The sequence below is a fragment of the Stenella coeruleoalba genome (assembly GCF_951394435.1).
Source record: "Stenella coeruleoalba genome assembly, chromosome: 8".
Taxonomy (NCBI): domain Eukaryota; kingdom Metazoa; phylum Chordata; class Mammalia; order Artiodactyla; family Delphinidae; genus Stenella; species Stenella coeruleoalba.
The window spans coordinates 83,920,578-83,936,174 of NC_137154.1; the positions used below are offsets into that span (position 1 = coordinate 83,920,578).

General features: G+C 39.5%; 1 pseudogene across 1 annotated transcript; it reads left to right on the top strand.

Annotated features, from left to right (window-relative positions):
* The first annotated feature begins 1,069 nt into the window (after positions 1-1,069).
* LOC307190430 (PHD finger protein 20-like) lies at positions 1,070-2,971 on the top strand (annotated as a pseudogene). Its single transcript has 3 exons — positions 1,070-1,434; positions 1,535-2,282; positions 2,315-2,971. The product of its transcript is annotated as a PHD finger protein 20-like (transcript).
* Positions 2,972-15,597: the final 12,626 nt, after the last annotated feature.

A 15,597-nucleotide genomic window follows, 5' to 3' on the forward strand; every position in this document is an offset into this window, starting at 1 on the left:
GCAGAGCAACTAAGCCCGTGCACCACAACTACTGAGCCTATGATCTCTAGAGCCCACGAGCCACAACTACTGAGCCCATGCGCCACAACTACTGAAGCCCCCGTGCCTAGAGCCCATGCTCTGCAACAACAGAAGCCACCACTATGAGAAGCCCGTGCACTACAAATAGTAGCCCTCGCTCGCCGCAACTAGGGAAAACACGCGTGCAGCAACGAAGACCCAACACAGCCATAAATAAATAAATAAGTAAATGAAAGTACATTTGTTAAAATCTTTAGGGGTTTCCCTGGTGGCGCAGTGGTTGGGATGCGGGGGACGCGGGTTCGTGCCCCGGTCCGGGAAGATCCCGCGTGCCGTGGAGCGGCTGGGCCCATGGGCTATGGCCGCTGGGCCTGTGCGTCCGGAGCCTGTGCTCCGCAATGGGAGAGGCCGCGGCGGTGGGAGGCCCGCATATCGCAAAAAAAAAAAAAAAAAAAAAAGACTAATTTGTTTGAAAAATATTCCTGACTTCAATAAACTTGGTCTGATTATTTACATAAGTTGATCCTACAGGCTCTTTTATATTGGCTGCACTGCATGAAAAGACACTCACCATCACTAATTATTAGAGAAATGTAAATCAAAGCAACAATGAGGTACCACCTCACACCAGTCAGAATGGCCATCATTAAAAAGTCTACAAATAAGAAATGCAGGAGAGAGTGTGGAGAAAAGGGAACCTTCTTACACTGTTGGTGGCAATGTAAATTGGTGCAGCCACTATGGAAATTAGTATAGAGGTTCCTCAAGAAACTAAAAATAAAGTTGCCATACGATCCAGCAATTCCACTCCTGGGCATATACCCAGACAAAACTATAATTCAAAAAGATACATGCGCGGGTGGGGCGGGGCCGAGGGCGGGGCAACTGAGGCGCTGCGTCACTCGGTGCAGTCGATGGTGCATGTGGGGGGTGGGGCGGGGGATTGCCTGGCCGCGTCCCCAGGGTCACGTGGTGTGCAGCACGCAGAGTCCTTCAGTCGGTTGGACCCGGAGCGGAGCAGCCGGAGCGGGGCTGTGAGTAGAATAAAGGCAGCCTCCATTGATGACTGAAAATGACAAAGCATCCACCTAACAGACGAGGAATCAGCTTTGAAGTGGGAGGCCAGTTGGAAGCCTGGGACCAATTAAAAAACTGGTATCCAGCTCACATAGAAGATATTGATTATGAAGAAGGAAAAGTACTCATCCATTTCAAGCGTTGGAACCATCATTCTGATGAATGGTTCTGCTGGGAAAGTCCTTATTTACGCCCTTTAGAGAAAATACAGCTGAGGAAAGCAGGCTTACATGAAGAGGAAAGATCATCTGAATTTCAAATAAATGAGCAGGTCCCTTGCTTGCTGGTCTGATTGTCGTTTTTACCCAGCCAAAATCACTGCTGTTAACAAGGATGGACAATTTTTATTAAAATGGTGACTGATCTCACTTAATATGGGGAAAATCAAGTCAAACTCATAGAAGAAAAAGCTACAAGGATATACTGTAGAGCACAGGTACCTACACTGTGAAATTTTATGATGGAGTAGTTCAGACTGTCAAACATATTCATGTCAAAGCTTTTTCGAAAGATCAGAATATTGTGGGTAATGCTAGGCCTAAAGAAACAGAACATAAAAAGTCTTTCATCATCTCCTGATAAAAGACAGAAGTTTAAAGAGCAGAGAAAAGCCACAGCCAATGTGAAGAAAGACAAAGAGGACAAAGCCTTAAAGACAGACAAGAGACCCAAACAACCTGATAAAGAAGGAAAGTTAATCTGTTCTGAAAAGGGGAAGGTGTCAGAGGAGCCTTCTCAAGAACAAGAAGGAAGATAAGGAGAACATTTCAGAAAATGACAGAGAGTATTCTGGAGATGCTCAAGTGGATAAGAAACCTGAAAATGATATTGTGAAGAGTCCACAAGAAAACTTGGGAGAGCCAAAAAGAAAGCGAGGCAGACTCCCTTCCATAGCTCCTACTGCTGTGGATTCAAACTCTCAAACTTTGCAACCAATAACATTGGAATTGAGAAGACGGAAGATATCAAAAAGAAGTGAAGTCCCATTAAAACGTCCTCGGCTTGACAAAAATTCATCCCAGGAAAAGTAAAAAAACTACTCGGAAAACACTGATAAAGACCTATCAAGGAGACGGTCCTCCAGGCTGTCCACTAATGGGACCCACGAGATCCTAGATCCTGACTTGGTTGTATCAGATTTGGTTAATACGGTTACTACTGATCCTTTGCAAAACACATCATCCGGTACCAAGGAGTCTGAAGAAGAAGAAGCCGGGAACATCCTGATCTGCAGCTGTGGTGTCAGCCTTGGAAACAGCATCTGGCGGAGGGGAGATCTCATTCCAAACACATCCATGTCACTGAAGCCAAGAGCAGGGAGGAAGCCCCAAGCTATAGAACTTTGAACGAGGCGGTGGAGAAGCCTCTGCCCCTGCCCTTGCAGAAGCCCCGCACCTACTACCCTGCTGTGGAACAGAAGCTGGTGGTGGAGACCAGGTGCTCTGCCCTTGACGATGCAGTCAACCCCCTCCACGAGAATGGTGACGATTCCCACTCTCCGCGCCTGCGCTGGCCTCTAGAAAAAGACAGGAGCAGAGGGGACAGTGACCCCAAACCCAGCTCCAGAAAGGTCCTACCTGAGGAAGACCCCGCTCGGAAGCTGCTGGACAGAGGCAGAGAGGGGTTGCTGAGCTCCCAGCACCAGTGGCAGTTTAACCTGCTGACGCATGTGGAGTCTCTTCAGGACGAAGTTATGCATAGGATGGACTCCATTGAGAAGGAGCTGGACGTGTTGGAGAGCTGGCTGGACTACACTGGGGAGCTGGAGCCCCCGGAGCCTCTGGCCAGCCTTCCGCAGCTCAAGCATTGCATCAAGCAGCTGCTGATGGACCTGGGCAAGGTGCAACAGATCGCACTCTGTTGCTCAACATGAAACTGGGCACCCCCACACTAATGGGGGAACAATCCTGGGGCACCTGCAGGAGGAGCTTCACGTATTTAAATAAATAAACCTAGCATGCCAAATGCACGTGACACTGACTGACTTCAGGGATCTGGGCAGGGGTGTGATGGACTTGGACAAAGAGGCCGTTTTGGCTGCTGGAAGGGAGGGCACTCTGATCTTGAAGCCTACCAAGAAGGTAGCAAATAGACTCTTGGAATTCCCTTCTTCTGTGCACATTGTTGAATGGAGAGTGAGTCTTTTTGCACAAACTTCACTTGAAATCGTGCCACTGATGGTAAATGGAATGAGAGCCAAAAATGTTTAGTCGGAAACAGTTGTAAATTCAACTTGCAGCTTATTTAATTGACTTTTCTGTCAGGTTGGGGCACATGCCAAGCCTTCTGGTTTTCTGCCTGGCATGGATTTAGGCAGCAGGCATCATTTTCATTTTTCCAGCTTCGTGGGAAAGTCGTGACTTCACCATTCTGTGGAGGTTGGGAAGGAGCAGAGGCCTTGGCCACCCTGCCTTCTTAGAACTCTTCACTTTCTCACTACCTCTGTTGCATGACTTCATGGTACGGGGACAAGTTTTGTATGCTTTCACCCCAGAATTGGCTGGGTTTTGTCTTTTGTAGCAGAACCCATACAGCCCGTGGAAGAAATAGAATCTCACTGTAATAAGAATCTAGGAGGAATTCCAAACTGAAGCAGGCAGGGTCTGGAACCCAAAGGACAGCACTTTCTACCCATTTCTTGACAGCTTACCAGTTCTATTTAATGTCCAACAAATGGTTCCCCCAAATTTGAACTCTCACTGTAAATATTTGTTACAAAGAATGTGGTTTGGGGAATTACCTTACTTTGTATTGTTGTAAACAAACCAGATTCTACATCTGCTGCCGCTTTTCTCCTTCCCCGAAGGGTATATGTTCAGTAGTTGGCATTTTCAGAATTGTTTTAATATACTTTAACACTTTAAATTTCCTGTTCATATTATTTTGTGAGATCAAGGTGATTATGCTGCTTAAGGTCCAGGTACAGTTTGTACCTTTTGAGACAATATTTGTTACTCTTCCAGATTACGGTTCCACATGTAATTGTTTTGTTTTTCCTTACTAGGCAAAGTTAAAGAAAATGTTCCATGCTTTGAGGAGTGACCCGTTTTACCATTTAGTTTTCCTATCACTAAAGGCAAAAATCAAAGCACATCTATCCATTAACACTCACAAGTTAATTATGGGTTTATGAATCTGTAATGTTATATGCTGCAAATATTTACTATGTAAATGTGAAGTAGCCAATATCTCAATAAGCAATGAGAGTATCTCCGGTGACCTTTGGGATGGTTAGGCTTTAAGGTACAAGTCATTGCGGTCACAAAGCCCTCTGTACCAAGATCTGTTTCAGGGTATGCTTTGTCTAGTAATTTAACTCACCATTTGATATAAAATGAATTTAGGACAAGTTAACCTGCTGTAGCTCATCCATCAGAGGGAATACATGTGGCTATGACATCTGTAATAAAGCTGACACAATTCCTCTGTAAGAGGTTGTTTCCCATTGCTGATATTGGTGTTTCTGGTGTGGGAAGAAACGCTCAAGGAGTATGCATGGCATCTATGTTTAGCATAATTTATCAGACGGCCACATTATAAGAACTGTGTGAAGCTTGTCTGAAAGGGGAAGAAACAGGATGATTTTCTGTAGCCACAACTGTGAGGTACGGTGACTTATTAGATTACTGATTTTTCTTTCCTGAAAACACATTTGAGCATAACTTCTGGGGAAGCTGTAACTTTAAGGGAGTCAATCTCATGTCTTTTTCAAGATGAAAGAAGAAACTGAGTTACCCTAATTTTGCCAAGTGGCCATTATTGAGTTTACTGTATGCTTTTTGTAAAGGAAATAATCCCATTTCACTCATTGTGACCTTTGTCCTTAGGGAAGCAGGGGGTGACTCCAAGTTCTGATAACCCCCATGTGCTTCCCTAATTTAAAGCTATGTTGAGGGGCTCCATCCCCAATTCCTGGGTCAAGTTGAATTAACCCCAGGCTGGAGCACTGGAAACTGTTATTTGCAAATATTACTGTTAATTAATGTTACCATTTAGAAATATGTACACTACCTAAGTTTTCTTTTGAGAAAAACTATCCACCTATTAAAAAAATTGCCTTGGGCTTCCCTGGTGGCACAGTGGTTGAGAGTTCGCCTGCCGATGCAGGGGACACAGGTTCGTGCCCCGGTCCAGGAAGATCCCACATGCCGCAGAGCGGCTGGGCCCATGAGCCATGGCCGCTGAGCCTGCGCATCCGGAGCCTGTGCTCTGCAACGGGAGAGGCCACAACAGTGAGAGGCCCGCGTACCGCAAAAAAAAAAAAAATTACCTTGACAAAAGAAAGAAAAAAAAAGATACATGCACCCCTATGTTCATAGCAGCACTATTCACAATAGCCAAGACATGGAAACAACCTAAATGTCCATCTACAGATTAATGGATAAAGAAAATGTGGTATATATATATATATATATATATATATATATACACACACATATACATACAATGGAATATTACTCAGCCATAAAAAAGAATGAAATAATGCCATTTGCAGCAACATAGATGGACCTAGAGATTATCATACTAAGCGAAGTAAGTCAGAAAGAGAAAGACAAATAACGCATGATATCATTTATATGTGGAATCTAAAATATGACACAAATGAACATATGTACAAAACAAAACAAACAAAAAGAAGATTCACAGATATAGAGAACAGACCTGTGGTTGCCAAGGGGAAGAGGAGAGAAAGGATTGGGAGTTTGGGATTAGCAGCTGTAAACTATTATATATAGGATGGATAAACAACAAGGTCTTGCTGTATAGCACAGGGAACTATATTCAATATCCTGTGATAAACCAAAAAGGAAAAGAATATGAAAATAAATATATGTGTGTGCGTGCGTGTGTGTGTGTGTGTGTGTGTGTGTGTGTGTGTAAACTGAGTCACTTTGCTATATGGCAGAAATTAAACATGACACTGTAAATCAACTATACTTCAATATAATAAAAAAAAATTGGCTGTGCTGGACCTTTTTATAAGGAATCTCAAATTGCAATTTTAAAGAAAGAGAGAGACAAATACTGTATGCTAACACATATATGGAATTTAATTTTAAAAAATGTCATGAAGAACCTAGGGATAAAACAGGAATAAAGACACAGACCTACTAGAGAATGGACTTGAAGATATGGGGAGGGGGAAGGGTAAGCTGTGACAAAGCGAGAGAGAGGCATGGACATATATACACTACAAAACGTAAGGTAGATAGCTAATGGGAAGCAGCCGCATAGCACGGGAGATCAGCTCGGTGCTTTGTGACCGCCTGGAGGGGTGGGATAGGGAGGGTGGGAGGGAGAGAGACGCAAGAGGGAAGACATATGGGAACATATGTATATATATAACTGATTCATTTTGTTGTAAAGCAGAAACTAACACACCATTGTAGAGCAATTATACTCCAATAAAGGTGTTAAAAAAAAAAAGTCTCTCAAGACCAGGAAAGCCACACCAAGGGCTTGCCATCAGATTCCACCTGTGAAATCTATAGATTTTGGTGGATTCCTCTGCTTGAGGTCCCCAAAATATCTTAAGATTCCTGCAGCTGCTAGGAGGTAGCATTTTTTATTCATCTGATAAGGCTGCTGTTCCCAGAAACCTAAGAGTTTCCAATTTCTGAAGGAATCAGGTAGAAAGAAAAGATAAATGTTTCAGTTCTACTTACAAAGATATAATTTACCAAATTGCTGTAAGTCATAATAGCTTGAGGGGAATGGTTTCCTTATATCTGGAAAACACATATTAAAATGTCATATTTCAGACAAAATGAAAAAATTATAACCATATTTATCAGTTCACTCAGTTTTATGTGACTAGTCCTTGATTTTTATCCTTTGTTAACAGCTTCATGAATCCATCAGATTTTCTACTAGAATTCTTTAATTTCTTACCCAGTTCAGTGGTATGATCTGAAAGTTATCAGAAACCTGTACTTGTCAAAAAGTCCTTTCTATGAATCTTCTTAAAGATGAAACATTTTTTGCAAAAGCATCAAAGTAAAGCAGTAACTGTCTGTGAATGACAAAAGACTTTCTGATTACAATGCAGTTGACAAAGAAACTTGGTAATTGCTGTGGCATACAATATTTTAAGATAATAACTAGAATCAGTAGCATTTTACCAGGACTTATTCAATTTTAGAAATTTTATATAATTTCTAGAACATCTATATTAATGACATTTACCCATATCTTAAGAAGGTTTATCACCACACACTTGACAATGCTTACCATGTAATTTAATGTACCAAATAAGGTTTATCTTTCTTTGATAAGAAGAAAAAACCCAATTCTCTTGAGGTGTTCCAGGAGTCTTTGGAAAAACCTCGAAGTTAGCTAGAGGTCAAATGAACTTCAGTTAGAATTTGATTTTGGGGAAGTTTGTCAAAAATATCAAAAAAGTTTCAGAACACTTGGTTGAATAAGATGATAGATAACTGTGGAACAATATTCACTTAACCAAAGTGACAATAAAAGATTTCAAAACAAATACAGAAAGTTAAAACAGATTACTTAGAAGCTAAAGAAATTTTACAATCTGTTATCAAAAGCAGATTAATACTCTAAGAAAACTTTGTCCTCTTAACAGACAGAAAACCAAATTCAGGCTTTATACCACTTTACCTTTAATATTAAATTTTATTTACTCAATTAAATTTATTCTAATCTTAGTCCTGACCACACATAGGATTCCTTTTTAAAGTTTCTTTTTTTTTTTCTCATAAACCTAGAACTTTGTAGAACAACTTTGTATATCCATATAAATTTGGCCCTTATTTTCTTTCCCATTTAGAAATAACCAGATTTAGGACAAAATTACTTTATTTTCCCTTGAAAAAATGTATTTCTGTTCCTTATACCTTCTTTTTCCTTGCATACAAAGATGTTTTACTTATTAATTTTAATAGTTTTAATTACATATTTTAATTAGAATTCTTAACCTTAAAACTGAGGTTTTGGGCTTCCCTGGTGGCGCAGTGGTTGAGAGTCCGCCTGCCGATGCAGGGGACACGGGTTCGTGCCCCGGTCCGGGAAGATCCCACATGCCACAGAGTGGCTAGGCCCGTGAGCCATGGCTGAGCCTGCACGTCCAGAGCCAGTGCTCCGCAACGGGAGAGGCCACAACAGTGAGAGGCCCACATACAGCAAAAAACAAAAAACAACAACAAAAAAAAACAACTGAGGTTTTAAGTTTAATTTTCTAGTGAAAACTGAGAAGCAAATAATTATAAACTGTCATACCAGCATTTCTTGACTGGCAAACCTATGAACATATTCTGTAACATAATTTCTTTCTTCAGTGGGGTACAAGACGTGTCCAATGAACACAAACATCTTTAGTTTTTCTCTAGTAAGCAAAAGCAGGTAAACTTAGTCTTGCTTAGCAATTAATGTTCCAGTATCCTATTTGGAAATGATCTGGATATCCAATGAATTCTCATCATTTAACTTAATTTAGCAGTTTCAACTTACCAAAAATCTGGAGAAACTATTTTAAGTAGACAGTCCTAAAACATAATTATTCCCAAAGTGTTCACCTAAAATGTCTTATCTCATTTACATTTAATTTACTTAAAAGTTTCATCATATCAAGTTATTTTTCTTAATGACAAATTTTGTGCCAGGAATAATAAGGTCTTATTTCACTTCTAGTAAAACTAGGTACAATAAAATATTATAATTTATTATATTATTATATATTATACTGTATAATATTATACAAATATTATACTTTTGATGACTCTAAAGACATGTCTGTATTAATTAAACCAACAAACTTAAAGTTGTTTTCATTCAATAAAACTTAATCCTAGATCATATGATCCTGAAATTCATTTGGGTTAATTTCTTTTGTATTTCTGAGTATTTATATAAATGCTTAATTTCCTTTAAGATCAATTAAATAGAGTTCTTTTACAAATTAATTTTGACAATACTACACACACACACACACACACACACACACACACACACACACACACTGACACCATAGTTCCCATTGCAAAACTTCAGCCATGAATCAGGTACAATAATACAAAATCCATTAGTTACAAGTAGGTTGAGTTCAAATTGGGTTTCTGGCAGATGGAACAAATCAAAGTCACCTGTTTAGATGGCTAAACCATTTTTTACTAATATTTATGGAGAAGACACTTAAGATTTGTCCTAGTCCAAATTACCTTCCCCCCACCTTTTTTTTTTTTTTTTTTTTTTTGCGTTGGGTCTTCGTTGCTGCGCGCAGGCTTTTCTCTAGTTGTGGCAAGCGGGGGCCACTCTTCGTTGCAGTGCTCGGGCTTCTCATTACGGTGGCTTCTCTTGTTGCAGAGCACAGGCTCTAGGGGTGCGGGCTTCAGTAGTTGCAGCACACAGGCTCAGTAGTTGTGGCCCGCAGGCTCTAGAGCATAGGCTCAGTAGTTGTGGTGCACGGGCTTAGTTGCTCCGCAGAAGGTAGGATCTTCCCAGACCAGGGATCAAACCTGTGTCCCCTGCATTGGCAGGTGGATTCTTAACAACTGCACATGCCAGGAAGTCCCACATTTTCTCCCTTTTATTTTTTCTTTTGATAAGAGTTACTTTCCTGAAATTTGCATTTTAAAAAGATGACCTAGATGAGAGTTCCTGGAGAAGACCAGGTAGAACATTTGCATTTCAAAGGCATAGGGAGAGAAATGCAAGTTCCTCCTAGGAAGAACTTTTGTTCTCTTAAGGCCAGATTTATTTTTCAATACTTATAAGCCTCTTAAGATAAATAGGGGAGGTTTGGGGAGTGGTAAAAGGATTGTTGGGCTTTGGATTGTTTCTGGAGCCACCCCTCTTGTCCTGTAAAGACTAGATTTGTAGAACCAAGGCAACTGTTTTTAATTCCTCAAAGAATCAGGTGGCCACCTCAGTGACATCAAAGGACCAACATACCCATCCACCTACACTGAAATTTTTTTTCCCCACTCATTTAGCCTAGGGGAGGCCAAAAAAAAAAAAATCCTATCAGGCTCTGAATTTCAGGTGTGGTTAGGAGTTAAGTCAGACCAGTATCTTCCTACCTTGGTAATCCAATTACAAAAATTTTTGAGGATCCTCCCTGGGTTTAAGAAATACTTTAACTATTCTTTACCTATGGCCTTTGATCTGAAGAAGCTAGCTTACAGCTTCAGGTGGTCTCATTTCTAAAGGTAACTGTTTGAAAGTCTCTTCAGAGTGGAAGGGCAACTCAGAGAGGATCACTAGAATGAGTACTCAAGTAAAGGAGGATAGAGTGGAGCAGGAGTTATGTCAGTCTTAAAGCTTTTTGTTTGTTTTAGGTATCTTTTATATTATTAATCCTTCATTAGCCTGCTACAATAAATCCTTCAATGAAGCTATTTTGGAATTTTGAAGCCTTTGGGGGCTTCTGCATACAAATTAAAATAGGTACAATAGTTTAACTTGAGAGCTCTCTAAATTTTAACAATTTAGATGTCTTTCCAAGTCAAAGAGTTCAAGAAGCTAGCCTTACAAATATTTTTTCCTGTTAATCTAATTTTAGAAAAGAGAAAAAGAACTCTTACCACTCTTGTTTCCAGTAGACAATGCAGGCAGAGATCCAGGAGATTGACTGACATGGTAAGAACTTAACCTTCTGCTTTAATTGTGCACATAAAAATCAGTTTGGGAATGCCAAAAAAAGCCCCACCTTGACTATTTCAAGGCAGGATTACCTTTAATTCCCAATTAAGTAGGCACTTGCAAGCATACATAAACAGCTGGTATCCCCATAGGTGTCCGTCCATCAGTGGACTGTTTGGCTTTTTTTATTTTTTTAATTTATTTTTATATTTCTTTTTTTTTTTTTTTTTTTTTTTGGCTGTGTTGGGTCTTCGTTTCTGTGCGAGGGCTTTCTCTAGTTGCGGCAAGAAGGGGCCACTCTTCATCGCAGTGAGCGGGCCTCTTCACTATCTCGGCCTCTCTTGTTGCGGAGCACAGGCTCCAGACGCGCAGGCTCAGTAGTTGTGGCTCACGGGCCTAGTTGCTCCGCGGCATGTGGGATCTTCCCAGACCAGGGCTCGAACCTGTGTCCCCTGCACTATCAGGCACATTCTCAACCACTGCGCCACCAGGGAAGCCCAGACTGTTTGGCTTTGAGGCACAATTTCCCATTATTTGTAGTCTAATTCAGATATGAAATATGATCTGAACAACTTTCTGAGATCAGGGTAGTGTGCTGCTTCTGATTCTAGCTCCCCAAGGAGTTAGCCTTAAGTCAGTTTGATTCTTTTATGTGTCTCAGTTTCTCCCTCTCATAGTCTGAAACCGCTGTGGGTGCCCAGAGGACGGGATGATCAGTCCTTATCTCAGGCATCCTCAGAAAAGCAGTATTTGGGACTTCCCTGGCGGTCCAGTGGTTAAGACACCACACTTCCACTGCAGGTGGCACAGGTTTGATCCCTGGTCAGGGAACTAAGATCCCACTTGCCACACAGCACGGCCAAAAAATATGAAAAAAGAAAAAAGAAGAAGAAGAAAAAGAAAATCAGTATTTACTTAATGGTTGTAGTGGGGTTCTTCTGTAGGACAGCTACACATCACAAGGAATAATCATCAGAAAATCCACTAGGTCCTTAGTTGCCTAAGGGCATCCTGTAGCTAGAAGGAGCAAATGTCCCTTGTTCATCAGAGCTGAATATTCAGTCTCTCACTTCACTAGCAAAAGTTCTATTCAAACCACATGTCAACTTAGTTATTTTTTTCAATTTAAACCAAATTTCACAAAAAATCTGCCACCTATATTTCCCTGGGCCTCCTGCCCAGATCCCCCTAAGTCCCTGCTTAGGAAATGCACCTGTGCCCCTTAAGACTCCAAGTCTTAAGTGAAAACAGCTCTAATAAAAATTTTTTGGATCATCACTTAAAAGTAATGAGATCCAGATATCAGGAGAATTCATCAGAACACCTGATGTGTACCAAGAAACCATTGGGTTTCAATGGGCCTGTGCTGGTACTGAGTGCTAGTTTGGGGAAGACTCCAGGTATCCTCTGGTGGGTATCTCTGATATTCTGCCAGCTACACAATGCTAATGGTGGCAAAAATTAATCAACAGCCAAACTAAGAAACAAATGGAAAATTTTATTCAAGCCAACCTGACAATTATAACCCCAGAGACAGTCTTTCAGAAAGCTCTGAGGACTGTCTGTCCTCAGAGGTCAAAGCACAGTTATATAAGTTTTTGAGAAAAAAGGTTATACAACAAATGATGTATTGACAGTTTACATGATCCAGATCTCAAGTATTGGTCATCATGACCCCTTACAAGATTAAGAAGGAAGGGTATCAATCTTGAGAAAGAACAGAGCTGGAGGAATCACACTCCCTGACTTTAGACTATACAGACTACAAAGATTCAGTAATCAAAACAGTATGGTATTGGCACAAAAGCAGACACATAGATCAATCAAACAGAACAGAAAGCCAGAAATAAACACAAATACTTATAGCCAATTAATCTATGACAAAGGAAGTAAGAATATACAATGGAGAAAAGACTGTCTCTTCAATAAATGGTGCTGGGAAAATTGGACAGCTACATGTAAAAGAATGAAATTAGAACATTCTCTAACACTATATACAAAAATAAACTCAAAATGGATTAAAGACCTAAATGTAAGACCTGATACTATAAAACTACTAGAGGAAAACATAGGCAGGACACTCTTTGACATAAATCGTAGCAATATTTTTTTTGGATCTGTTCCCTAAAACAAAGGAAATAAAAGCAAAAATAAACAAAAGGGACCTAATTAAACTTAAAAGCTTTTTGCACAGCAAAGGAAACTGCTGACAAAACAAAAGGACAACATACTGAATGGGAGAAAACATTTGCAAATGATGTGACCAATAAGGAGTTAATATCCAAAATATATAAACAGCTCATACAACTCAACATCAAAAAAAAAACCCAAACAGCCCAATTTAAAAATGAGCAGAAGACCTGATAGACTTTTTTCCAAAGAAGATGTACAGATGGCCAGCAGGCACATGAAAATATGTTCAACCTCATTAACTGAGAAATGCAAATTAAAACCACCTCAGATATCACCTCACATCTGTTAGAATGGCTATCATTGAAAAGAACACAAATAAGAAATGCTGGCAAGAAAATGGAACCCTAGTACAGTGTTGGTGGGAAAGTAAATTGGTGCAGCCACTAGGGAAAACAATATGGAGGTTTCTCAAAAAACTTAAAATCAAACTATCATATGACCCACCAATTCCACTACAGGGTATCTATCCAAAAAATAAAAACAAATCAAAAAGATATATGCATCCCAATGTTCATTGCAGCATTATTTACAATTGCCAAGGTATGGAAGCAACCTAAGTGTCCATCAACAGATGAATGGATAAAAAAGATGTGGTATATATATACAATGGAATACTACTCAGCCATTAAAAAGAACAAAAATTTGCCATTTGTAACAACATGGATGGACTTGAAGGGTATTATACTAAGTGAAATAAGTCAGATAGAGAAAGACTTATACCACAAATATCACTGCATGATACCACTTATATGTGGAATCTAAAGAATACAATAAACTAGTGAATAGTTTTTAAAAAGGGACTTCCCTGGTGGTCCAGTGATTAAGACTTCCCCTTCCAATGCAGGGGGTGAGTGTTCGATCTCTGGTCAGAGAGCTAAGATCCCACATGCCTCGTGGTCAAAAAAACAAAACATAAAACAGAAGCAATATTGTAACAAATTCAATAAAGACTTTAAAAAAAAAAAGAGGAAGACTCACAGATATAGGGAACAAAACAGTGGTTACCAGCAGGAAGAAGGAAGTGGGGGAGGAGCAAGATAGGGGTAGGGGATTAAGAGGTACAAACTCCTATGTATAAAACAAATAAGGTATAAGGATATATTGTACAGCACAGGGAATATAGCCTATACTTTATAATAACTATAAATGGAGTATAAATTTTAAAAATGTGAATCACTATGTTGTGCATCAAAACTTATATAATATTGTACATCAACTATACCTCCAAAAAGTATTTAAAAAGATTTTTTAAACTACTGAAGAAAAAGAAGGAAGGTTATCTCCTAAGAAAGTCTAGTTAATGCAATGCACAATACACAGCAAAGAGGAGGGAGAAGGCCCCAACAGGCAGAGAAAAAATATTGTTTAACTTTTTTATTCTCTTGTCATAAAATACAAATTTTATTTCATCACCCCAAACTGGAAAACACATAAATGTCCATCAATAATAGAGGAGATAAATTTCTACAATGGAATACTATAGTGCATCAATTAAAAAAACCAAAGTACTGATACATGAAATAACATGGGATGAATCTTACAGATGTATATTAAGTGAAAAAAAGCCAGAATTACTGTATGCTTCCATTTATATTAATTTCAAGAAGTTCAAAAAACTGAAACGAACCTTTTAGGATTGGAATCTTAATAGTGGTTACTTTTGGTGTTATGGGTTGAATTGTGTCCCCTAAAAAGATATGTTGAAGTCTTAACTCCAGCACCTGTGAATGTGACCTTATTTGGAAATGGGGTCTTTAAAGATGTAATCAAGTAGGAAGAGATCATACTGGATTAGGGTGGACCCTAATTCAGTGACTGATGTCCTTATAAGAAGTGGGAAATTTGGACACAGAGACATAGAGACAAAGAGAAAGAATGCCATGTGATGAGGAAGGCAGAGATTGGAGTGATACAGCTGTAGGACAAAGACCTTCAAGGATTGCTGGAAACCAGCAGAAGCTAGGAGAGAGACATAGAACAGATTCTCCTTAAGAGCCTCTAGAACAGAGAAAGAATAAATTTCTATTTTTTAAGCCACCTAATTTGTGGTAATCTGTTATGGCAGCTCTAGAAAACTAATATGCTATGGGGGGATATAAACTAGGAGAGAACTTGAAGGAAACTTCTGGGGTACTAAAAATGTTTTGTATCTTGATCTGGGTAGTGGTTATGATATATATATATGTAAAAATCCATTGGACTACACTTTTATATGCACTTAAATTTATACCTAATTTAAAATTAAATAAATAAGAAATTAACAGAAAAAAATGCATAAAGTAAAATGAGGTTTCTGAAAGATATCTTTTATATGCCTCTAGACCTAAACATTCTTGAAAAGAGCTTTTGTTTTAGTAGAGAACACAAATCATAAAGGGAGCCACAGAATGACATCACTGTGGTGGGGCAAGAGTACTTCAGGTCCAGACCCTCAGCTCTGCTGATCCAGAAGCTTCATCTGGTAATAAATCCTGAGGTGACACAGCACAGAGATATGTCTCATTCTAATTTTTTCAGTCAGGGTCCAGTTGCAGAAAACAGCAACGAGGAACTATTTTAAACATAAAACAATATAAACCAGGGAATTAGGTGCTTACAAAAAACCCTTTGGAATGCCTGGAGAAGCTGACTCTAGTCTACTCTCCAGAGATGATTTCTAGATAGAACAGAATCACAAAACTAGCCCACCCGAGGAGTTTCAGC